Below are 25,006 nucleotides of genomic sequence, written 5' to 3' on the forward strand. Positions count from 1 at the left end.
CTTTTCTAGCGTTTCCTATCTCCTCTGCTTTATTTTTCTCTATAGCAGTGGTCCCCAACCTTGTTGGCACCGGGTACCATTTTTGTGGAAGACAATTTTTCCACAGACGGCGGGGGGTGGGGGGGGATGATTCAGGCAGTAATGCGAGAGATGGGGAACGATGGGGAGCGGCAGATGAAGCTTCGCTCACTCGCCCGCCGCTTACCTCCTGCTGTGTGGCCGGGTTCCTAACAGGCCACAGACCAGTACCGGTCCACGGCCTGGGGGGTCGGAGACCCCTGCTCTATAGCATTGATCGCCGTTTAACATTTACTGTACTTATTTAACATATTTACTGTACTTATTTAACATATTTACTGTACTTATTCATTCTTTTTTTCTGTCTGTCTTTCCCCCATTAGAACATAAGCTCCACAGGGAGGGAACTTTTTTATCTATTTGTTCACCACCACCCCGTAGAGATAGTAGTTCCTGATGCAGTAAACACTCAGTAAATACTGGTTGTATCAGTAAGTGAATACAACGTAGCTGTGTTAGGCAGCTGGGGCTGCTATCACAAATACCATAGACCGGGTGGCTAAAACAACAGAGTTTTATTTCTCACAGTTCTAGAAGCTGGAAAGTCCAAGATCAGGGTCCAGCAGGGTTTGAATTCTAGTGAGGGCTCTTGTCTGCAGATGGCTGCCTTCTCACTGGGCCAAACATGGCCTTTACTCGGTGTGTATGCATGGAGATCTCTCTCTCTCTTTCTCTTTTATTATAAGGCCACTAATCCTATGGGATTAGAACCCCACCCTTAGGACCTCAGTTAACCTTAATTACCTCCCCAAAGCCCTAGCTCCGAAAACAGTCAACTCAGGAGTTGGGGCTTCCACATACTATTTGGGGGGACACAATCCAGTCACAGCATCAGGACACTGGGGATAACTTACTAAACCATTCATACAGTAAGGAAACTAAGGCCCTGAGATGCTGAGGCAACATCTTGCGCATTCACCTGCCGCCAAGCCCTCGTGTAAGGGCTACCAAAGGGGCCTTGGGATTGATGTGGGCTCCATCCAGAAATCATATGTGAATCTAGTGGCTCAGTTCTCCTTCTTGCTGGAACCTCATCTCCAAATTTCAGGACCAAAGACCCTCCTTCCAATCTACCCTGTGGAAGATGGTCACGGTGAACAGCCCTCATCCACTGGAAGAACTTGCCATCTTTCCAAGAACCCATCCGTCAACCTGTACTTACTGAGTCCCTCCCAGGCTGCCACGGGGCTGGGCTCTCAAGTGATGACAAAAAGCTGGTAAGACAGAGCTAATGTTCATGAAGCTGTTAGAGAAAAATTAAGTGCTAAAAGCATGTGTGGGACCAACTCCAGGATGTCAAGAGTTCCAGGAAGAGAGGAATTACAGTGAGTGGCAGGGAGCCTCATGGAAGCCGTGGGACTTGAGTCAGGTCTGGAAGGATGTGTGGGACCCGGACAAGCAGAGGGAGGAAGGAGGACATTGCAGATAATGGAAAGAGCGGGGTTGGTGACCGTTCGTTATGAACTATGAACGAAGGGCTGAACGGGGTTGGGAGGGGGATGAGAGGTCCAGCGTCCATGTTGCGGATGCGGGAGAAAAGCGCTGGGAGAGACAAGCTCTTTTGCCAAGTGGAATTATTTTATTCTTTTTTCTTTCCTTCTCCTCACCTGGGACGGCCAAGGCAGAGAGGCCCAGAGCTTCCCTAACAGGGTTTGTAGGGAGCTTCCCAAGAATGTTTATCAACAGCAGATCTTTTATTTTTCCATCAGCACAGGCAGGTCCTCAGATTTCTTTGCTGTCCTTTCTTACCCAGATTTTTCCTCCACCAGCAGCCAGTTTGGGGGCTGGGGAGCTCCAACTCACTCACTTGAGCAGAGTCCAAGTTCCCTGGGGTCTGAGGTAGAGTGGGGTAAAGGGTTTGGCCCATAGGTCCCTTCCTTCTTGGGTTAGACAAGAAGTGGGAAGGTCAGAGGCAGCTGTGCTGAGTATTTATGTTACGCAAAAGGCCAACTCAGCCCTCCTTCCTGCCAAGGTCAGCAAGCCGCGTTCTGGGCGGTTTGGGTGTGTGGGTGTCTTCTGGACGAGCAGGAACATGGGCCAGGAGGCCAGGCCTTCGCCTGTGGGGCCCCACGGAGCCTGGGGGGTTTCTGTGCCCACGAGGAGCGCCAGGGACCCCTTAGATCGCTTCTTTCACCCCGACCTTCCACCCTTTCTTCTCTAGGCTTCTCTGTTCACCCGTGGAAACAGGGACCCAGGCTCCCTTGTGGGGGGTGGCTAAGGGTTGTAAAGAGGGGGCCCTGGAGAGGCTGTGGCAGGGTGTGGTGCAGAGAGACTGCAGTCACGCGTCTGCTGACACAGCTTCCGTCAAAGCCCCGGGGGGCTCGCCTCCCCAGCCCCACCAAGGTCATCTGCAGCCACATGCACACACATTCTCAGTCCCTCAGGGTTCACCTCCGGGTCCAGCTTCTCCGGAAAGCCCTCCATCCCTCATCCATCTCCCATGAACCAGGGACCCTGAGGTTCAGAATACATCTAAGTAAACCCCCGCCCACTGAGCTCTTGGAGAAGACTGGACGAGATGATTCTACCACCTCAAATTTCCCTGGGTCCTTAAAGACCTAAACCACCCCAATTCACCGTCAAGAAACACACAAGGAGCAAGAAGAGTGGGCTGGCAAGAGAAGCACCGGAAGAGAGGCCATCAAGTGTTTTCCCCAGAGATGTGGGAAGAGATGGCCTCTTCCCAGCATCAGCGCTGGGCCCCAGCGCTCTGCAGCCACTGCGGAGGCAAGCAGGGAGCTCCCTCACCCCCTCATCCCCCTACCCTCCCCCCAGCCCTGCATCTCTGCAGGTAGCATTCAAGAGTATGACCCACCCGGTGGGGCCTGAAAGGCAGAGTCTGGTGCTGAGCTCTCTGTAAGCGAGACCCAGGAGCCCCAGTTTAATTAGAATTCCTGCCCGGGATGAAGGCTTACGGCTGCCAGCCCAGGCCTTGAGCCATTAGTCATGGCCCATAAAGGCCACACATGAGACGTGGATCCAGGGCGGGGCCTGCTTCCCTGGAGGGGGCAGCCTCAGAAGTTTCTGTGATCCCCGCCTGCAACCCCGAGCTCCCCAGGACTCCATCAAAAAGCCCCCTCTCTGTAGGTCACATGTGTAATGACACCCGAGGAGGACTTGGACCTCTCTTCTGGGCCACTCAGGAGGGTCTCTGTGCTCTCCCCACGCCTTCCAAGAGGCCATTCCTGTCGCCAGCATCCCAGCTGCAGGGACTGCCGTTTAAAGCCCCATGTGTCCAAGACGGCTGCGGGGTTGGTACAAGGACCAAGCCGACCTGCCCCAGGAGGGTGAGCAGTTCGAGAAGATTTACATCAAAAGCACACTTTTAAAACTGTGAAATATGCTATAAACTTCATACCAGGTTTGCTAACGACGGAGTTGGTGGTGGCTGGCAGCTGCTATGCTCTGCAATGTTCCCCAGCAGAGCCAGCAGAGACCATGAACACGGGCCTGCAGGCAGCGTGGGGCGAGGCTGAGGCTCCGCCCAGCTCCATCCTCCTGGCAGCCAGGTCCCCAAACAATGGGGGCCCACCGGTCTGCAGAGTGTGACCCCGAAGGGTCCAAATCCCACTCACAGCACACACTCCAGAAGTTACTTCAGATTCCACCTTTAATAAAGCTTCATCCCTTCAGTTTAACATTCCAGATCCTGCTAAAATGTTTTCCAGGGAGGGGTATCCCTCTAAGGGATTCTCAGTCCTTTACACTTTAGTGTGAATGAAGGCTCCGAGACCAGATTAATTTAGAGAATTACGAGGTGGGAGCCTAGAGTACCAGGGTTCTGAGGGGGAGGGAAGTACCCAACTGAGCCAAAGACAGACGAAGTCATTTAAGTCAGGGCAAGTTCTGCTCCTTCATCAATGATGCAGTGGTTGAGGGTGTTATTGAGGCCAGATCGCCGAAGCTCGAGTCCTAGAGCTGCCAAGTATTGGCCGCTAACTTTGTGTCTGTTTCCTCAGCTGTAAAAGGAAACTCTTAGCACCACACTGTAACACCGTGGTAAGGATTTAGCAAGTCAATGCATGTGCAAAGCATCTTGAGAACAGAGTGCGGCACAGAAGCCGTAAGTAAGCACCACGTAAGTGTTGCCGTTATTATCTACAAAATGAAGGACCACGATGGGACAGTCTTGGCATCCTGTTGTCAAGCGTGCAGTGCTGCTGAAGGCCGTCTTTGCGAATGGTCTCCTGCTTGCAAAGGGACTACCCCTTTGCTCCCCTGAGAAAGGCTCCTGGAGTGGCAGGGAAAAGTTCAAAGAAATCCCTGCGGAGGCTACCTCAGTGGCCCCAAACCCTCCATCCGTCTGCCTGCAAAATCCCACTCTGGGTTATTACCAACTTTCTGTCTTGCATGCAAATGTGGTGCCGTGCTAATAAATCAATTCCCAGCCATTAGAAGCCTGCAATAATCCCTTTCTCTCAGCCCTTCAAGCCTTTTTTCCCCAGCACCTAATTAACAAATAGCTAAGACTTGGGGCTTCTTTGTCCTGGGTAACTTGTCACCGAATCCCTCCCCACAGCGAGCTCCCCTGTTCCCTTAGGTTGTCTTGCTGTCAGAACGCATCTCACAGGGTGGATTGGCCCAGCCAGGAGATGATCAAGCGATTAGAATGTGGGAAGATGGGGCCACTCTACTAATGGAGATGAGGGATAAATAAAAACATTTCATTTAATTAACCAAGCAATCAATCATGACTCAAATGTTATATCCTCCCTGTAAGGTCCTACCTTAATGTTTCTACTAAGAAAAGTCAATAAATCATAATGTTAATCTACGAGGGAGGCTCTCAGTTTGCTCCCTCTCCACACTTACTTATTTTCAAAATAGTCATATTCTTCAAAATCGAGCTCTAACTCATTCGTTATCCATCTGTCCCGTACCTACTGCATGTCAGGCCCTGAGCTAGGCATGGGGGGGTGGGGTACAAACACGCACTGAGAGCAGTGGTCTCCCAAAGGGCTACACACACCCTGGGGAGGGGCACCAGGTGAGCTAGGGGTCGGTAGGAAAATATTGGAAGTTCCATTTCTATCTATTTTTAAGCGTGCCCTCTATTAATTTCTATTTTTGTGCTTCCTTTATTATGACTGTAATATATGAATACAGAAGTACATGGATGTCATTTTTAAATTAATAAATACCCCAATATTGAGGCCACATACTTAAAGATTTTAATCCACAGGGTGCCCAATCCAAAAAGTTTAGAGACAACAGGAGTAGAGCAGTGGTTCTCCAAGAGGAAAGTGGGAAGTGGGTGAGAGGATCAGGATCCTCTGGAGAGAACCTTTGCAAAATGCGCTTGCCCATCCCCCTGCCAAAAGCCCTAAGAATCACAGGAGAAGAAAGATGGAAACGTTTGCCGTTTTTTAAATCTCCAGGTGGCTCTGATACTAATTCTACCCCTGCCTAGTCCCTGGTGAGAATTGTCCAATCACTGACTTCTTCTGGAAAGTTCTCCTCCACCCGCTCCCCAGCCTGCACTGGACGCTCCTGGGGTGTCCAGGTCTGAGGGTAGGCTCAGTGCCAGAGACCACACTGCTGGGGTTTTCTACCTGGTGCCTCTTTCCAGAAGGTGGGAGAAGGGGAAGACATGGCATTAAAACACACACGTCATGGGGCAGGGCTGGAAGGGGGATTTCTGGGACTTGGTCCCCTTGCGAGTCCCTGAGCTCTCACCCCTCCAGGCAGCACACAGAGAGCCAGGCTGCTCGGCACACCACGGCCTCACCACCCTTTCTGTGGACCTTTTCTCCCGACTTCCAGCACCCCTCCTCTCCAGCAGCACCCACTGCCCTCCTGTTGCCTCTTTTGTCCCAGAGGAATTGACACTGAGGGAAAGTACAGACTTAGCCCGTCCAGAGGGCTGATTTGGGAAGAGAAGACGTTGGGAAGGGACAGACGGATCGCTGTGAAAAAAGCGCTCCAAACAGACCTGTCAGTTACAAAGCTGCCCCGCCCAGAACTCCGCTCGCGGGGGCGGCACCAAAGGCTCTGCCCCGGGCTGGCCCGAGTGGGAGACCCCAGGGCATCCCGCCCATAGGCCGGCTGGCATCCCTCAGGGTGACCTGACGGGAAGAATTCGGCCCATCTGACTGCACGCGTGACGTAGACAGAGAAGATGGGGAAGCTGGTCAGAAACGGTCCACCCGGAGAGAAGGAGGGTGCCGCCGGGCCCGGGAGACCACGTGGCCAGAGCGAGCTCTGCGGCGAGCGGGTTCCGGAGCCGCCTTGGCGCGGCTGCAACTCCTGCTCTGGTTCCGAGGCAGCGCTGCCCCTTGCTCTCCAGGGGGTCTGGGAGCCATCGGGTCCTTGCACCTGCCAGAGCCAGGCAAAGCCAAACCTCGGTTAATTGACCCCTTCCCAGGCGGGGCCTCCAGGTATGGAAGGGGGAACAGACACGTGGGCAAGGCCACCCCACGTCCCCCCACCTCACAGCAGCCACCCTGGCCTGCTCCGGTCCCCACAGGACGTCTTCGGAGGGACCCAGACAAGAGAGCCATCTGGGGCTCCGCAAACCGCTGGCCCAACTCGGTGACAAGCAGGCAGCCCCAGCCAGGAATCTGCAGAGGACATGAGCTGAGAACTGGGTCCGCTGAGGACCCATGCCTCCTCCTTCACTACAACCAAGGCAAGGCTTGAGGCTGGACTCCCCGTCTCCACACCACCTTGGATTTCAGGCTGAACTGTGACCTTTCCACCCTCAGGTCAGCCCTGGACGTTCACAGCAGCGGGATTCCCCCACTAAAAATCACTGACTGGGAAAGAACCTACTGAGGTTCCCCTTTCCCCTCAGGGATTGTCCGAAACCCAGCCCTCCCTGGAGGTAGCCCGAAGGCTAGGTGAGCTTCTTTCTGAGGCAGCTTGGACCTTGGGGACTTGTGTCCACCTTCACATGGTCTCTTCTAGAAGGACATGAGTCCTACTGGGTTAGGGGTCCCCTGCCCCAGGAGTCTGCTCTCTCACCTTAGAGAATCGGGAGCCGGCGGCCACATGTCACAGCCTGTTCAGGCTCCTCTGGCGAAGCAGAGGGTCTGCTCTAAAGGAGGGAACCAGGAGATGGATGGGACTCTGCTGGTTGCTCAGGATAATGGCCAGGACCCAGGATGAGGGCAAGAAAGGCAAACTACAGTCAGACCTCACGTTCTATGTTCAGCGCTACCAACCAGGTCACCTAGGACAGGTGAAGAGGAGCCAGAAACAGAAGGGCTGCCACCAACCCAGGCCATAGGAGGTGGATCTGAGGACAGGAAGCAGGGGGCACTGGTCTGAAGAACACCGTGGTGATCATGAGGGTGCTTTTTGTGCCCCAAAGAGGAGTGAGGGGGACTCCAAGAGAACCACTAATCAAGGTTAGAAATGCCTGAAAGAAGGGAAGACTGGCATCTCGTGCCCCACCAGACAATGACAGAGCTGCAGAACTTACTGGAGTGGAAGGTGATGAGAAACTCTTCAAAGAACATTCTGGAAGCCTAAGCGCATGGTGCAATGGCGTTTCAGCCTCCCTCCTCCACCCATGGGCACCAAAAAGAGGGTGCTTGTCATGTGTTCCTTTACATTTGTGAGCGGAGGTACTATCTCAGTTTCCCAGGGCTGCCATAACAAAGAGCCACAGATAGGGTGGCATAAGACAACAGATATTTATTGTGTCTCAGTTCTGGAGATCAGAAGTCCGAAATCAAGGTGTGGGCAGTGCCATGCTCCCTCTGAAGCCTGCAGGGAAGAATCCCTCCCTGCCTCTCCCTGGCTTCTGGTGGCTTGCCAGCAAGCCTTAGGGTTCCTTGGCTTGTAGCTGCAACACTCCAATCTCTGCCTCTGTCATCATATGGCATCCTCCCTGTGTCTGCCTTCACATGGTCCCTTCTTACAAGGACGTCAGTCATCTTAGATTAGGAGTCCACCCTCCTCCAGACCTCATCCTAACCAATTATATCTACAGTGACCCTGTTTCCAAATAAGGTCACATTCTGGGGTACCAGAGTTTAAGATTCAACATAGCTTTGCGGGGGGGCCCCACTCCACCCATAACAGATACTGTTATGGACCATTTCTGGGCCAAAGATTTCTGAAGGTAGAAGGCTCACTGGACTGGCCAGTGCCAGCTGAACGTGAAGGGTCCGAAGCACAGCGCACCTAAAAGGAACGCCGGTAACTCCCATCTATTCCGGTGCTGTGTGGATGCCGGAGGATATAGAGATGAGCCCGGGGACTCCTATGGTGCGTGTGAAGGGGTCTACGGTTAGCAGACAGGACCAGCGGCTCTGGGGCAGCCACAGAGCCAGGTAGTAGGGCATCCAAACCAGAAGTGGGGCGCGCTCCACACAGGACCAAAAGGAGCTTCTGCTGTCCCCGCAGCCCCGAAGGGTGTTCCTCACCTTGAAGGAGGCCAGGGTGAAGCTGAACATCGCCCCCAAGAAAGCCAGGCTGGAACACCTCCCCTCATTGACACAGGGCTGGTCCGGGAAGGAAATCTCTACCTCCTGTACCCCTCCTTCCTGCCCCGCAACCCCTTTCAGGAGAGACAAAAGGAGCAAGGGTCTCAGAAACAGACTGCACCCTCTTCCTGCTCTGTAAGCAGCTGGGAGTCAATACTCTTGCCAGCCCAGGAGGAGGGAAGGGATAAGCTTTGTTTTGTGCTTAAGACTGAAGTCTTAAATACTGGAATGAGACGGGGCAGATGACTCAAAGTGACAGGAAATTCAGCACCCAGCCAAGAAATCATTAAGGAATGCACGAACCAGTGGGACAGAGCGTCTACACTGTATAAATAAAAGCAGTGATTGGAAAAACATCATGCCGTTTCAAGATCACACTCCAACAAACTGAGATTCCTCCATCTACTAGCTACAATGAGTTTCTCTGAAACTGATTTATAAAAGTGTCACATGCAGGCTGCTGCCCCCACCAGATAGACTGTGCCCTTCATCATGCGCTTGGGACCTGAGCTCAGACAGCCGTCTTCCTGTAACAGACACGTGTCCAGGTGAGAACAGGTCCCAGCCCTCATCACTCCAAAACCAGACACTAAACGACACAAAGAGGCCTTTGTCAGCATTCATCCTCAGAGGATCTCAATGCTCCTCCCATCAGATTGCAAGTGTCAGAAAGCAAGGAACTTTCTTCAAGGAGGTACGGCTAAGTAAGGGCTGTCCGGCTACCAAGAAGCCAGCTCCACCATGTATTTCACAGAACCAAGCTTTTTAGAGTGACACAGACCAGGGAGAAAAATGCTATGGGCAAATGACTTCTTCTTGAGCTTGTTACTGCTCCAGGGCAAGGTATGAAGAAAGCATTCTGACAGATGCTGTACTATGGAAATAAGTTGTAAGGAGTAGGAGAAGCTCGCTCACTGCTAACAGGTAACAACAGCAAAATGAAAGAGTAGGAGTACGTGGCCAAACAATTCAATTAGACTAAATCCATCAAATACTTATCAGGAACCCAATGTTGTAAGGCATAGTTAGGAATACAAACATGGGTAGGGCAGGATCCTTGCTCTCAAGCTTGAAATCCAGGAGGAAGGGCCTAGGAAAAGTCCACAAGTAACTGTAAATCAGGACAGGATATAATATGTGCCACAAGGGATAAAAATTAATGGCATGGGATTTTCAAGAAAAGGAGAAATCATCTGGTTGGGAGAATCAGGAAATGCTTTAGGAAGGAGGTAGTATTTGGACAATGGAAAACAAAATTCTTCTTTTTTTTTTTTTTTTTCTGCGGTACGCGGGCGGGCCTCCCTCTGCTGTGGCCTCTCCCTCTCCCTCTCCGGACGCGCAGGCCCAGCGGCCATGGTTCACGGGCCCAGCCGCTCCGCGGCACGTGGGATCCTCCCAGACCGGGGCGCGAACCCGGTTCCCCCGCATCGGCAGGCAGACGCGCAACCACTGCGCCACCAGGGAAGCCCCAAAATTCTTATAGTGTCCTAGACCCTGGCATAAAATTCTTGCCATGCACCTATAGTGGCAACTGGATGAGCCTTTGGTCTTCAGTGATTGGTTTTTATTTCCTGTCACATCACCCCACTTACTGTCTCTAATATTATTTGTCTTCTTGGTGATTATATGCCTCATTTTCTCTGGATGTAAATTCCTTGAGAAAAGGTTGCTGCCTGTCTCATTCCCACTATCTCCAAAGCTTAGAAGGGGCCTCTACTATAGTGGGTGAACGTTCTGGTTGGAGAATGAGTGACTGGAAACCCAAGAATCCAAGGCAGTTTAGAGAGGAAATTTGAACCTGAGTTGAAGATGTTAGTGGCGCTCAGACACGTTTGTCAGACATTTGAAGATATGGACATCTGACTTATTCATTCATTCAAAAACTGTTACCTAAGCACCAACTATGTGCCAACTATGATGTGGGCACTTTACATACCCTGCATCGGCAGGCGGACTCTCAACCACTGCGCCACCAGGGAAGCCCCAAAATTCATTTTTTCATTGCACATGATTTTTCTTAATTCCAAAAGAATCATACTTAATGGTGAGAAACTCAAAGCCTTCCCTTTAGGATCAGGTACAAAGCAGGATTTTTCCTCTCTCCACTCCTTTTCAACATTATACTGGAAGTTCTAGCTAATGCAAAAGACAAGAAAATAAATAAATAAATAAAAGGTATACAGGGACTTCCCTGGTGGTGCAGTGGTTGAGAGTCCACCTGCCAATGCAGGAGACATGGGTTCGAGCCCTGGTCTGGGAAGATCCCACGTGCCGCGGAGCAACAAAGCCCGTGAGCCACAACTACTGAGCCTGCGCTCTAGAGCCCACGAGCTACAATTACTGAGCCTGTGTGTCATAACTACTAAAGCCCGTGTGCCTAGAGCCCATGCTCCACAACAAGAGAAGCCACTGCAATGAGAACCCTGTGCACCACAACGAAGAGTAGCCCGCGCTCACCGCAACTAGAGAAAGCCCGCACGCAGCAACAAAGACCCAACACGGCCAAAAAATAAATAAATAAGTAAAACTTTTTTTAAAAAAAGGTATACAGATTGGGGAGGAAGAAATAAAACTGAGATCTCAAAAAAAAAAAAAAGTGTTCATGGACCTCCGCTCATGTTCTGTGTAAATTATGAGACTCAATTACTCTTCACATGCCTATTTCTCCCTGAATCTAGATGATTCTCCTCCTTGACTTCCACACAGATCAATTTTTGTAAAAATTTTATGTGTTTTTTGTTGGGTGCAGGGCTCTCTAAATCTCCATTAGATCAAGCTTAAAAATTGTATTACTCAAGTCTTCTGTACTCTTACTAATTTTTTGGCCTAACTGACCTATTAATTATTAAGAGAGAAATATAAAAATTTACCACTGTGATTATAAAACTACCAATTTCTTCTTCTAAGTCAGTCCACTTTTGTTTATATTTTTTGAGGCTATATTACTGATATATACTGTTCATAATTGTTGTCCTAAGGATTTGTACCTTATATTGTGTATCTTCACCCTAATAATCCTTTTTGTCTTGAATCTATTTTGTCAGTTATTAGTATAGCTACACCAGCTTTTTTTTAGCTGGTATTGTTTTTTTTACGTTCAGTTTTTCCTGTAGACTGATATTTTAGGTGTGCATGTTCAGAGCTTATTTTGCTTTTTTTTTCCTTAAAACAATCTGGCAATCCGTATTTTAATTGGCAAGCTAATCCAGTTACATTCCTTATGATTACTGATATATTTAGATCTATTTCTACCATGTTATATTTATATCTACCATGTTATGTTTCACTGATTTTTTTTCCATACCAATTCAATTTTCTTCTTCTCTTGCTTTAGAAATTATATTTTATACTTCTGTTTTGAGGAGTTGTTCCCTAAGCATTTTTTTTGGCTGTGTTGGGTCTTTGCTGCTGCGCTCGGGCTTTCTCTAGTTGCATTGAGTGGGAGCTACTCTTTGTGGCGGTGAGTGGGCTTCTCATTGGGGTGGCTTCTCTTGTTGCGGAGCATGGGCTCTAGGCACACAGGCTTCAGTAGTTGTGGTGTGCAGGCTCAGTAGTTGTGACTCACAGTCTCTAGAGTGCAGGCTCAGCAGTTGTGGCGCATGGGCTTAGTTGCTCCATGGCATGTGGGATCTTCCCAGACCAGGGCTCGAACCCGTGTCCCCTGCATTGGCAGGTGGATTCTTAACCACTGCACCCCCAGGGAAGCCCCGTGTTCCGTAAACTTTTTAACCTGTATCTCAAGTTCAGGTCCTTCTGGAAACAAATGCTGAGATGGAAGTATTTGTGCAAAGGGATTTTGGGGGAGTAACACTGTGAAAGAGAAAAGAAGCAGGTGGAATTGAGCAAGGGGGAGCTTTCAGACTATGGTACAGGTTCAACAAAGTCTCTGCTGGTCCCACAGGAAGCTGTGAAGTCCCACATCAGATAGAAATAGCCAGGCCCTTGTTCCACAACCTTAGCTACTATCACCTTGCTCAGTCATTGGCCAGAGGCTGCTCTGAGAATAGCATGACCTTGACTTGGAAGCCAAGGTAGATTCTGATGAAACTAGAAACTGGAGGCTGCCAGGTATCCTTGAAGCTGGGCTACAAGTCTTTTCTGGAAGGAAGAGTTAGGCTGTACATTTCCATGTCTGCCACAGCATGTATATTTGCCTTCATCAATATCTCTAGCCCCTTTCTAAATAATAATAGAATTTTAGCATTCTAACTCCAATCATTTCTGCCCATCTTTTATGTAGGTGTCTAGTACCTACCTCTTGTTACACCTTCCAAATTAATCATCATTATCATTATTTTGTATAATCAGTGCTTGTTCAGATTTTTGTATATTTACTAATTTCTTTGTTCATCATTTCTACTTACACCTTAATCCTTCTTTTTGCTTTCAGTCTTACTCTTTCTTAAGAACATCTTCTACTTCTTTCAATAAGGGTGTGCTAGTGTCTCCCAGTCTTCGTTCTGAAAATGTTTTTATTTAGCCCTCACTCTTGAATGATAGTTTAGCCAGGTATAAAAATTTTTGTCAGCCTTCTGAAATTTTACAACATGATTTTCAGGCTTCTGTTATTACTGTTGAGAAATCTGGTAATTATCTAATTGCTCTTTCTTTGTGGATTGCTCTGTTTTGAAGACTTCCATTTAGTCTCTGCTGTTCTGACTTTTTACCACAATGTGTCTAGTTGTGGATTTAGTTTAATTTGTTCTGCCATGAATCTATAATTCATGTCTGTCATCAACTCTGGAAAATTATTAGTCATTACCCCTTTAAATATTGACTCTCCTTCATTCTTTTATTTATTTTTCTTTCTGGAACTTCTATTAGCTATATATTGAAACATTTTACTCTACCCCCCATGTCTCTTAACATTTCTTTACTATTTCATATCTCTTTAACCCTTTGCAAAAAATTCTGGACAATGTCTTCAGCTCTAGCTTTCAGTTTGTTTATTCTTTTTTGTGTATCAATTTGCTGTTTCATACAATTATTATGTTTTCATTTCATATGCCCACTATGTTTCCATTATATCTTTCTCTTTTCTTGCATTTTTATTACTTCATTTATGTCTTTAATCATTTTAAGCATCTATTTTTAAGAATTCATATCTCTTACATTTTCCAAAATTCTTAGTCGTATCCATGGACACACATTCATTATGGATTGTTTCCTTGTGAGTTTTAAGTTTTGAGCCCATATTCAGCAGAACTCCATCTGTGAGAATCCTGTGTCAGGGTGTGTCCTTCCAGTGGGATTTTGTGTTTGCTTTTTCCAGTCTCCCTGGAGGTATCATCAGCCTTGGGCCATGTGTATGTTAATGTCTTAGCCTGAGGATTCCTGGACCACCCGGAGAGTATAAATTAGAACCAAACTCAGGCAAGGTACAGGCTGTGACTACAAATTCTCAGGGACTACTCTCCCCCATCCAGACCCAAGCCAAAGCAGACAAGTGTCTTTGCTGGCTCCTTCTGCAGATGAGTGGATATTTTTTTAGCCCATTATTTTACTGAGCCTGTAGCCCATAAATGACTCTAGCTTTAGGCAAGAGCCTCAGTTCCAACCCCCACTGCTTGATGAAGGTCCAAGGCTTTGTCCCCTAGGGGTTTCAGACCGAATCCCTATCCGTTACCAGGTCTGAGAACAAGCTGGCCTCCTCCCAAGGCTGCCACAGTCTTTGATCACATATTGTATTTACCAGTCTGGTTTTCAGTTTGCTCTTCATTTTGGGCCCCAGGGATTTCTTTTACTTTTTTATAAGCTTAGCTATGTATTGAAAAGGGTATTTGTTCTACCGTATCCAAGATTTTTAGGTGTTTTGTAGCAAACGAGTTCCCCAAATCATATTGGTTCACCATATTGACAAAGTCTGAACCTCCTCATAGTTGTTTCCTTCTCATAGTTTGCTGATTCAGATACTTTATTACTCCCATACTAATAATTTTATTGCCTCTCTGGGCAATATGTCAGCCTCAGCTCCTCTTGTTAAATACCTGGCCTCTCCACCTGTCTTTTATGACTTATTGATTCATTCAACAATTATTTATTGTCTGTTAGGCAGTATTCTTGATGCTGGGGAATACAGCAGCCAGAGATTTTTCTTAGGGCAATTTAGAACATATCCATGCTGATGGAACCAGTGCTGTGTTTTTTTGGTTTGTTTTTTGGGGGTTTTTTCTGCCACACCACATGGCATGCGGGATCTTAGTTCCCCGATCAGGGATCAAACCCGTACCTCCTGCATTGGAAGTGCGGAATCTTAACTACTGGACCACCAGGGAAGCCCCCTCCACCTGTCTTAATACAAATTCCTGGCAATAGGTACTGTCTTGGGCCAGTCCACTGGGCCATGGGCAGCCCATGAGTCGGCTGCTTTTGAGTCAGGTCCAATCAGATGCAGCCAGAGGAGCGGGGGGGGGGGGGGTGTCCCATGGCCATGGGCAGCCCATGAGTCGGCTGCTTTTGAGTCAGGTCCAATCAGATGCAGCCAGAGGAGCGGGGGAGGGGGGGTCCCATGGTGTAAAATACTGTAGCCTGATGCTGCCTCAAGCAACATAATTTCCTTAGAAGGGCCTGTGGATACAGCGGGCCCTGCCATAGACATTTCGAACCCAGTCCTCCACCCAGCACCATTGGAACAAGATTCCATCCTCGTCCGAGTAGCATTCTTTCCGTGAACAAATGAATAAATGCATAAATAGCTAGTCGAACAGCCCATAGCCAATTGTGATGGTTAATATAGGTTCGATTGGAAAGGCGGTCTCTAATGGGCTGCTGGTCAACATTTTTTGTCCATGATTTAGACATTGAGGTGAGTCAGTTTATAAATTTAATGCATGAGACAAAGCTGAAAGGGACAGATAACACATTCCAGAAACAAAGTTCAAATGGTTTCGACTGATGAGAATAAACAAGGTTAAATTTAATAAGGATTAGGTAAAGCCCTGAAGTTAGGTCCAAAATACCAATTGGGAAGCACAGTATTGCTGGCTTGGCAGCAATTCGTGGACAAAGGACCTGGGGGTTTTAGTGACTCTAATTGCAACCTGACCCTGGCTGGTCCTGTTCAGCTCCCACCCAAATCCTCCTAGCCTTGGTGAGACACACGGGCCCGCAGAAAATAGCTCCCCCGTGGTCGCCCAGCACCCATAGGCTTAGATGCTAAATTGCTTCATCAGACCCACACTTACTCTGACCTCTGTGCGTTCTCTTCTATACCCCAAACTACTCCCTTTCGTTTTATCCACAGTTTGGTTTCTTGGAGCCTTTTTTCACATCTCTGCTCCTTAGACATTTTACTTGGAGTCTTTTGGGTCTCTGAAAGCCACTTCACACTAGGACCTTGGAAGAAACTAAGGAAACATTCTCCTGGAGAAGAAACCGTGGGAAGCATAACCGGCATCCCTGAATGGAAGCAGAAGCAGACACGTCATGTGTTGCTCCAGGCAGAGGGGAGAGTCACATGGATCAGATGTGTGTTCAATAGAAGGCATTCGTGTTTCAATTAGTACGTGTGAGCACTCACTCTACGCAAGGTAATAGGTGCCTTGGGCCATCCAGAGGAAGGACTTTGCAACAAACGGAATTAATTCCAGCTCGCTTGACTGTTGGAGGGGGATCCCTGACCCTTTATCAGGAATACTGCAGAGTTGATTCCTGCCCTGGAGAAGCAGGACTAGACTCTGACCTGTAAGGTCCCATCTGATGGCAAAATTCTGCTTCTATCATATTATCTTCAAGCCAGGCCAGCTCGCTCAGAAAAGCACTGACAAGAACTAATCTCTTGAATGCAGAAAGGGTGACGAGCACAGCTTGTCATTCCAAAAGAATCAGAATGGCCTGCAAAAACACCTGCAAATACCTCTCTACCTATCCACTTTGCTTCTGGCCCTTTAAGTCAGCCCAACCCAGCCCCAGGCTGTACCTGCAGAAGATAAAGCCTGGCTGAAAATAGCCACGGGTGTTCAGAGCAATTTCCCAGAAACTCCATTCTCTGATTTGGCTCACATTCCATCTCACCCTCCTCCAATCTCTTGGCTCTGACTTCACCTCAGTTATTTGAACCTTGGCTTTACTTATCCTGCAGACCAGAGAGGTTTTCGGGTTTTAGCATCAGAATCACCAAGAGGACTTGTTAAAACATGAGTGCTGGTCTCCATCCCCAGAGTTTTGAGTTAAATAGGTCTGGGATGGCCCAAGAATTCACATTTCTGACAAGTTTCCTGGGGACACGGATGCTGCTGGTCCAGGGACCACGCTTTGGGAACCGCTGCTCTAGACCGTGGCCCAGCTCTCACCTCTACAGGAACCCCCAGTCTAACTCAGCCCCATGAGATGCTATCTCTGTCCCCTAAGCTGCTGCAGCCCCAGCCATCCATCTGGTACCAGTGGTGTCTTTGGATGCTATCGACAGAGGGATGCCTAAAATTCCCCAGATTGCATTCCTGAAGCCCAGGCTTCCTTGATCTGTTCAAATTCAAGTGCTTCAGAAGGTATTTTGCCACAGTTTTATAGAAATAATTAATTACAAATCCTCTGGGAATGGTGTTCTTTCCTTGAGAGTGAGCATGTTAAAAAAAAAAAAAAAAAAAAAAAAAAAACCTCATTCCCCCACATCTTCCTAAATCAGTTGAGACCCAGCTGGTGACCTTCTAGCTGCAGGACTGAAGGGCCTGAGCAAACAGCTGAAGGTAGACAGTGAGGGCCGATTATTAAAGCTAACTCTAAGTTAACTCTCATTTTGTGCCAGGCTCTGTCATAAGCACTTTTTTTTGCGGTATGCGGGCCTCTCGCTGTTGTGGCCTCTCCCGTTGCGGAGCACAGGCTCCGGACGCGCAGGCTCAGCGGCCATGGCTCACGGGCCCAGCCGCTCTGCGGCATGTGGGATCCTCCCGGACCGGGGTACGAACCCGCGTCCCCTGCATGGGCAGGCGGACTCTCAACCACTGTGCCACCAGGGAAGCCCATGTCATGAGCACTTTGCATATATTTGTTGTTGCATTCCTCATAGCAAAACTGTAAGGAAGTTATTATTATTATCCTCATTTCACAGATGAGACAACCAGGCACAGAGAGGTCAGGTAACTTGCTTTAGGTCACACAGCTAGATCCTGACAGAGCCAGGATCAACCCCTGGAGCGGGGGCCCCAGAGTGCATTCCCGACTACACTGCAAGCCTGGGGTGACTTGTAGACTCTGAAATCTGTGTTCTGGGTTCAGGCTCCTCTTTCTGCTGAAACTTTAACCCCAGTTGGGTGCCAGTTCTCAGGTCTTCTACCCCTTCCTCACCACCCCCATTCACACTGAGACTTGTTCCCTTGTCTGAGAACATAATTTCAGGTGTCAGCAAACAGAAGATTTGGGGGAGCCAATGGGGAGGGCCTAAGCCCATTCTGGGTGTACCCAGCTGACCATGAACATAAACCAGGCTTTAATTAGGATCTTGGGGACTTCCCTCGTGGCGCAGTGGTTAAGAATCCAGCTGCCAATGCAGGGGACACGGGTTCAATCCCTGGTCCGGGAAGATCTCACATGCCACGGAGCAACTAAGCCCATGCATCACAACTACTGAGCCTGTGTGCCACAACTACTGAAGCCCACGCGCCTAGAACTGTGCTCCGCAACAAGAGAAGCCACCACAATGAGACGCCCGCGCACCACAACGAAGAGTAGCCCCCGCTCGCCACAACTAGAGAAAGCCCACGTGCAGCAACAAAGACCCAACACAGCCAAAAATAAATAAATAAATAAATTTATTTTTAAAAATTAGGGTCTTGACTGTTTTCCAATGACTTAGTTGAGGTGGGCACTCTGGGAGCACAGGGTTCTTCAGCGCTGCCTGAGACAGTAGGCATCCTTGGAAGTCAAGGTAGGACTGAACCACTTTTAGGTTTTGAAGATATTTACAAAAGAGGGGCTATTACAAATGTTTACATCAAGCAAACATATTTAAAATAAGAAATATACAGTGCAACATAATGGTGAAATTCACAAGATGACGGATTCCAGGATTTATTGAAACACCTGTGAACTCGGTGTGCCCTGGTCATGCGGTGGGGTAACGGTCTGCCGTCTGAGGGTGGTGTGAGGGGTCTCCTCCCACGCCTGTCGGGTAGCTCGGTGCCTGTGTATGAAACCTCGTCTGCAGAGAACATCCACACCCAAACGCTGGGGCCCTCTCTCGTGCCCGATGGCCATCACTCCCACCTGGGATGGTCCCAACTCCCTGGAGATGCTGAGGGTCCAGCAGCAGAAGGGCTTCCCCTCCGGTTTCTCTCGGAGTCTGGACCAGCCTGCCCCAGCACCTCTGTGCACCCCTGGTCTTCTCTCTTCAGACCTTCTCCCTTCCTACATCTCTGCTGAATTTCTCCCAGTCCCATTCACTGCTGCCTGAAAACGGAAAATTCATGATGTTCCGGCTGAATACCAACATTTTAATTGGTATCTAATGGCTGTCTCAAATCCAGGAACACGTCTCTAAACCTTTATGTTATTTCCACCTCTATCAGAAGAGAGGGGCACTGTTTTGTTTTGGGTTTGCCTCTCTAACCTTTCAGAGGGGCTGTACATCCACACAGAACCTGTTCACACCCAATATCTGCTTACAAGAAAACCACAGCTGGACTAAGAGCTGAACTTTTTCCAGGAGTGGGTGTATCTCAGCAGACTGATAAGGTTGGCAGATAAGATACAGGATTCCCAGTCAAATTTGAATTTCAGATAAACAATGAATACTTTTGTAGTATAAGTATACCCCAGGCAATATGGAGGACATATTGTAACATAGAGTTTAAGTTACTTTAAAGGTATTTGCTGTTTATCTGAAATTCAGATTTAATTGGATATGCTGTATTTTTATTTGTTAAATTTGGCAACACTAAGAATATATCAGATAATCCAGTTAAATAAGAGTTCTATGAAAATGTTAAAATATTACCAATAAGTACAGGCATCCAGCTGCCCTAGCAAAGCTCATGTGCTTCACCTTAGCTAGGGGAAGGCAGGCATCTGATTAACCATCACAACTGATCCAGTGGAGGAGAGTTAATTCTCCAAAAGGGTGTTGCAATGCCACTCAAAAAAGAAAAGAAAAAGATAGAATAAAAAATACTCCTAAGTCAAAAATTAACAAGGTCTACCAAGTATCCTTTATAAAGATGATGTGGGATGGGAGAAGAAATTTTAGAACAGGGAAGGCGAGATTGATAAAGATAAACCTCTCTTCCATCATAATTTATGCAAAGGAACTTTCCTAAAAAGCCAAAGGAGAGCTTCCCTGGTGGCACAGTGGTTAAGAATCCTCCTGCCAATGCAGGGGACACCAGTTTGAGCCCTGGTCCAGGAAGATCCCACGTGCCATGGAGCAATTAAGCCCATGTGCCACAACTACTGAGCCCGTGTGCCACAACTACTGAAGCCCGCGTGCCTAGAGCCTGTGCTCAGCAACAAGAGAAGCCACTGCAATGAGAAGCCCGCACACCGCAACAAAGAGTAGCCTCCACTCTCCGCAACTAGAGAAAGCCCACACGCATCAATGAAGCTCCAACACATGTATATGTATAGCTGATTCACTTTGTTATAGAGCAGAAACTAACACACCATTGTAAGGCATTTATACTCCAATAAAGATGTTAAAAAAAAAAAGACCCAACACAGCCATAAATAAATAAATAAATTTATATATATTTTAAAAAGCAAAGGGGGATTAAGGAGATGGATGCCCTTTTTCTGCCCCAGGATTGATCCCCGCGTGATTTGGGACCACACACTTTACAGCAACCCCACCCCATCCGCAGTGCCTAAATTTCATCCTAGATGCAAAACAAGTTTCTCCTGTATCCAAAATCATCTTAAGGTCCTCAGAAGAAAAAGTGGGAAATAGTCAAGGAAGCCTTCTACCTTCTAAATAACTAGCTACACTGAAGTAGCCCTGCCCCTCAGATGAAAGGGGAGGAAAATAGCCTCATTAGAAAACATTTTTTAATAAAAAGTTTTATCAGAAACATTCACAGAAGGACTTTAATCAAATGACGCAATAACTTTACGGCAATAATAACCATACTTTTGAAAGCCAGTGCTGATTACCAGGTGTATTAAAAACGGCTCTGGGGGAAATCTCTGTACAAATATTTCTTTTTTAGTTTCAAAGGGAGGATGTCTGAAGTAGTAAAGTAGCGATCATTTACACCTGGACAGCCTATGTTTCACCCTAGAATCTGGAGCATTTTGCGCACAGATGGAAGAGCCCCCATGTGTGCCCAGGGAGCCCTGGGGTCAGGGGGAGGGGCATGGCAGAGAGACAAGGTGCCCCTGACAAGGTCAAACGGAAAAACAGGTGGACTTGAGGGCTCTGCTCCCACCTGATTACGATCACGCAGCCTCTCTGCTCTGAAGGGAGCATGGATGTCCTATGGGAGGTCCCTCCCATAGGGAGCTTCGGGATCACAGCCTCTGCAGCTAAAGGGAAGCCAATGAGGCTAGGGCCAAGTTCACTGAGCACCTGCTACGTGCACAGCACCGTTATGCATCCTGGGGGAGAATGAAGGTGGACAAGACAGATTCTCCAAAAAGTGTGAGACTAGCTCACAAGACACTTTGGGAAGATATGAGACCGGCCAATGAGGATGTGGTGGGTATTCAGACCTTTCCCTTGGCCTCCAAGCCTAGGATGGTGTAGATACAGACGTTCACAAATGTGTCAGGACACCCTATATCCTACCCAACTGAAGAACCCCTGTCTTTTCCCCATGACATGCCAAGCCAGCTCAATGCTGGCCTCCAAGCTGTTTGCCAAAGATCAGACCCGTGTGGTCTCCTCCAAGAAGTTCAGAAGGGATTTTGGATGGTGTGCTCCCACTCTGTTTGTGTTTTGCTTTGTGTTTGTGTTTGTTTCGCCCCACCCAGTCCTTTCTTCTGCTCCCTCTTTTCTTCTTTTCCTTCCCACAGAAGAAAAACACATGCTTAGACCTCAAGACAAGAAGAGCAGAGAAGCTTCTGGATTCTCACCCATTTCCCTGAGCTGTTGGGCACCCATGGTTCATGCTAGGGCTGAACCAGAGCCTGTGCCCGGAGGAGGGCCTGACTGACCAGGGTGGGCCCATTCGTCTCCATTCTTTAAACGACCTGGAATAAAGGATGAGATGGAGGTCAGCGGATGGGAGTCACCAGGGGACCCTCCATCACTCACTACCACAATGTGGCCACCGGGCAGCCTGGATTTTCTAGGACAGTTCCAGTTTCAGATATCCTGTTGACCCCATAATCCATCCAAATGGCCAAGAAATTATAACATTTCAGTGTCCAAACTACAGTTTCAAAACTGCCCCTCACTTTGGAATTGGTACAAAAATCTCTCATCGCCCAAATGTCCCGGCTGGGTTTTAGAAACTGTGATCACTGCAGCTAGAGACTGATTGGAAAGAAGGTGTGTTTGGCCCTCACGCTGTCCCCACGTCCGTGCCCTGTCAGCTATGCTCTCCGCTCACACAGTACTTCCTGTTGCTCACCCCAGTCCATCCTCCCGCTGGTCTCCCCTTGGTTGAAAACAGCCCCAGGTGGGATCTGTAAGAGCACAGGGGAGCTAGGTGTCTGAAGAGGATGTTAGGCTCCGTGCATCCTCCCAAGAGGTAGGGTCTGAGACCAAAGGGTGGAATCCTAATAAGGAATTAGGGGGATAAATAAACTATAAGAGAATCTGGGGGGATGGAGAGAGAGGGGTCTCTGGAGCCCCTTGAAGCTAAGTGGCTGCTACCCGCTCTGCCTGTGTGCCAGCTTAAATCTCCTGCCTCTGAATGTGGTGGAGGAAACGCAGCTGCCACGGTCGAAGGAGAGATCAGGTATCAAGCAGGTATCAAGTAGGTCTGAGCATCCCTCAGTGAGTGGTCGCACACGCTTCTGAAGGCAAGGCCACGTGGCAGCAATATGCACCCTGATGGCCGCACCCGAGGACCCCCGGCTGCTGGCTGCAAGCCTGAAGGTGACTCCTGTATATTTTTCTGCACTTCTGCCCCAGGGAAAACATGAACCCTGCCCGGCAGAAAGCTGCACAGTGGCTGATACAACAGGAAGTACTCAGACCCCTGGGGCACTGAGCTACCCACCGTGATGGTCTCCATGTCACAGGGGCCACAGCCGCTGGGGGCAAGGGTCACTCCGGCCTGAGACAGGGGAAGCAGAGGTCTGCTAAGGCTCATCACAGGACGTGAGCCCAGACTCCCACCCAGAACATGGTCTCCCTCAGTCGGGGGAGTCTTGCTGGGACCCACCTAAAAGGCGCACCCCCCAGGCTGCCCAGGGCGGGAGCTCTAGGTCCTGAGCAGCTCTCCCTGCTCCGCCCACCCCGTGCCCACTCCTCTTCACTCTGCTCCCCGATAGATGACAGCTGTCTCACTTCTGCTCTGCCTCAGCGCCTCAGCTACGGCCTGCCTAACGCCTTCCGAGTCTCCTGTTTGCTTTCATTCTCTCCTCTGTTGTTCTCTCCACTGCAGAAGAGTAACCTTCGGCCTTTCCAAATCCTTCCTCTGGTAAAAGAGGATACATGACAGTCTTTGAAGAAAGTCTCCATAGCAGGCTGTCTCACCCTCAACTTTTTTCCTCTGACTCTTCCTCTTATGGCCAGATATTTCCACACTTAGAAATTAACTTCTTTGACTGCGAAAATACTAATAAGCTGGGAAAAGGTAACAGCTATTTGTGTTTCAGAGTAAATGTGCTTATTCTGAGAGCATACTTTAACAGAGAGAGAATTTGAGAGAATTTCCTTTGATAGAGAAAGAATTGGAGAAAAAGAATTGGCGAATAAAGGAGTTAGGAACAGTTAAGAGATGCGTCAAAGAGGGAGCAAGTGCAAAACAGAAAGATGGAAGGGGGCCCAAGGCACACTTTTCCTGTTGCAGAGCTTTGCACTCGCCAAATGAATCTGAGCCAGGTCTCAAATCAACAAGGGGAAAGGGGAGGGATATACTGGCGCCAGTTCAGGCATTAAACACAAAGACCTCCTTTAGTCTGGAGACTATGTAGGCACCAGGGATGCAAAGACCCAGCTCCTGCCCTCAAGGAGATCACGGACTCATGGGGAGAAACACAAGGGTATCAATGTTTGAAAGTGCTTCACCTGAGTGACGCGCACAGGAGAGGGGCATGGTGACCGGGGATGGACACAGCCTGGGGAAGGGGGAGGATCCGACAAGTGGGCTGACTATTAAGAGGCAAGTAAGAAGGAATCTAGCAGCAGAGGGAAAGGAACACCTGGCAGAGGGAACAGCCTAAGCAAAGTCTCATGAAAAAGCAAAGTTCGGGGCTTCCCTGGTGGCACAGTGGTTGAGAGTTCGCCTGCCCATGCAGGGGACGCGGGTTCGTACCCCGGTCCGGGAGGATCCCACGTGCCGCGGAGCGGCTGGGCCCGTGAGCCATGGCCGCTGAGCCTGCGCGTCCGGAGCCTGTGCTCCGCAACGGGAGAGGCCACAACAGTGAGAGGCCCGCGTACCGCAAAAAAAAAAAAAAAAAGCAAAGTTCGATGTGGTTGGAGTAAGGTGATGTGATGGGAGATGAGGCCAGAAAGGTGCTTGGCCATCAGAGCACTGAAGGTCATGCCCAGACATGTAAGATCTCTTAGGAAAGCAGCGAGGAGTTCCCTGGTGGGTTTTAAGCAGGGCTCTACAAGGGCAGTTTTGCATCTGGATGATCATCTGAAGGCAGGCAGATGATGGAGCGGAAGGGAATGCGACTAGAGACAGGGAGGCCAATCAGGGGGTGCTGGTAATAGACGGGAGAGGAAGGACTGACCCAAAGCGGGGCAGAGGTGCTGGAGGAAGCTTGGGAAGTAGCATCTATGAGACCAATGCAGGGACGGAGGGAATGTAAGAAGGTAAAAACAATGCCTGGACTTCTGGAAGGGCCACTGGTGAATGGTTAACTGTCCACTGAGAAAGGAATGCAGGGGAGTCATCCAGGGATGAGGTTTGGAAGTCTGGATGTAAGTATAACCTCATTAGGTCAACATTCTACTTGAAAATCCCTTGGATTACCCATACAGTCCGGTTGTTTTGGAAGAGTCCCAAGCTCCATCTCATCCTCACTCCAGGGCTTTCAGTCATGGGTTGGATGACTGGCAGGTACCCCAAGTGCCGTTTAAGTCAGAGGTTCTCAACAGAGAGGCTGCATGTTAGATCCACCTGGGGTTAAGATGATGGCTGAGTCCCACCCCCAGAGGTTCTGACTTAACCCTCTGGAGCACAGCCTGGGGGTCTGGATTATCAAAAGCTCCTGGGAGATGCTAAAGTGCAGACAAGGTTGAGACTCTCCGATTTAGATGGTTCGCTCTCCTTCGCAATGCATCTGAATTCCCATGAGTTAAAGGTCAATGAGTGAGTTCAGTGTGTGACTTATGGTGACTGGCGGAGGTTCAGACAGAGACATCTCCGGCCTCCCCTAATGATCCCTCTGGATCTCATAGTAAGTGTTTATCCAGGCAGCCCCGGGTCCAGCAGTGGCTCCTGATTGCT

This window comes from Physeter macrocephalus, chromosome 20 (genome assembly GCF_002837175.3).
Source record: "Physeter macrocephalus isolate SW-GA chromosome 20, ASM283717v5, whole genome shotgun sequence".
Lineage (NCBI taxonomy): Eukaryota > Metazoa > Chordata > Mammalia > Artiodactyla > Physeteridae > Physeter > Physeter macrocephalus.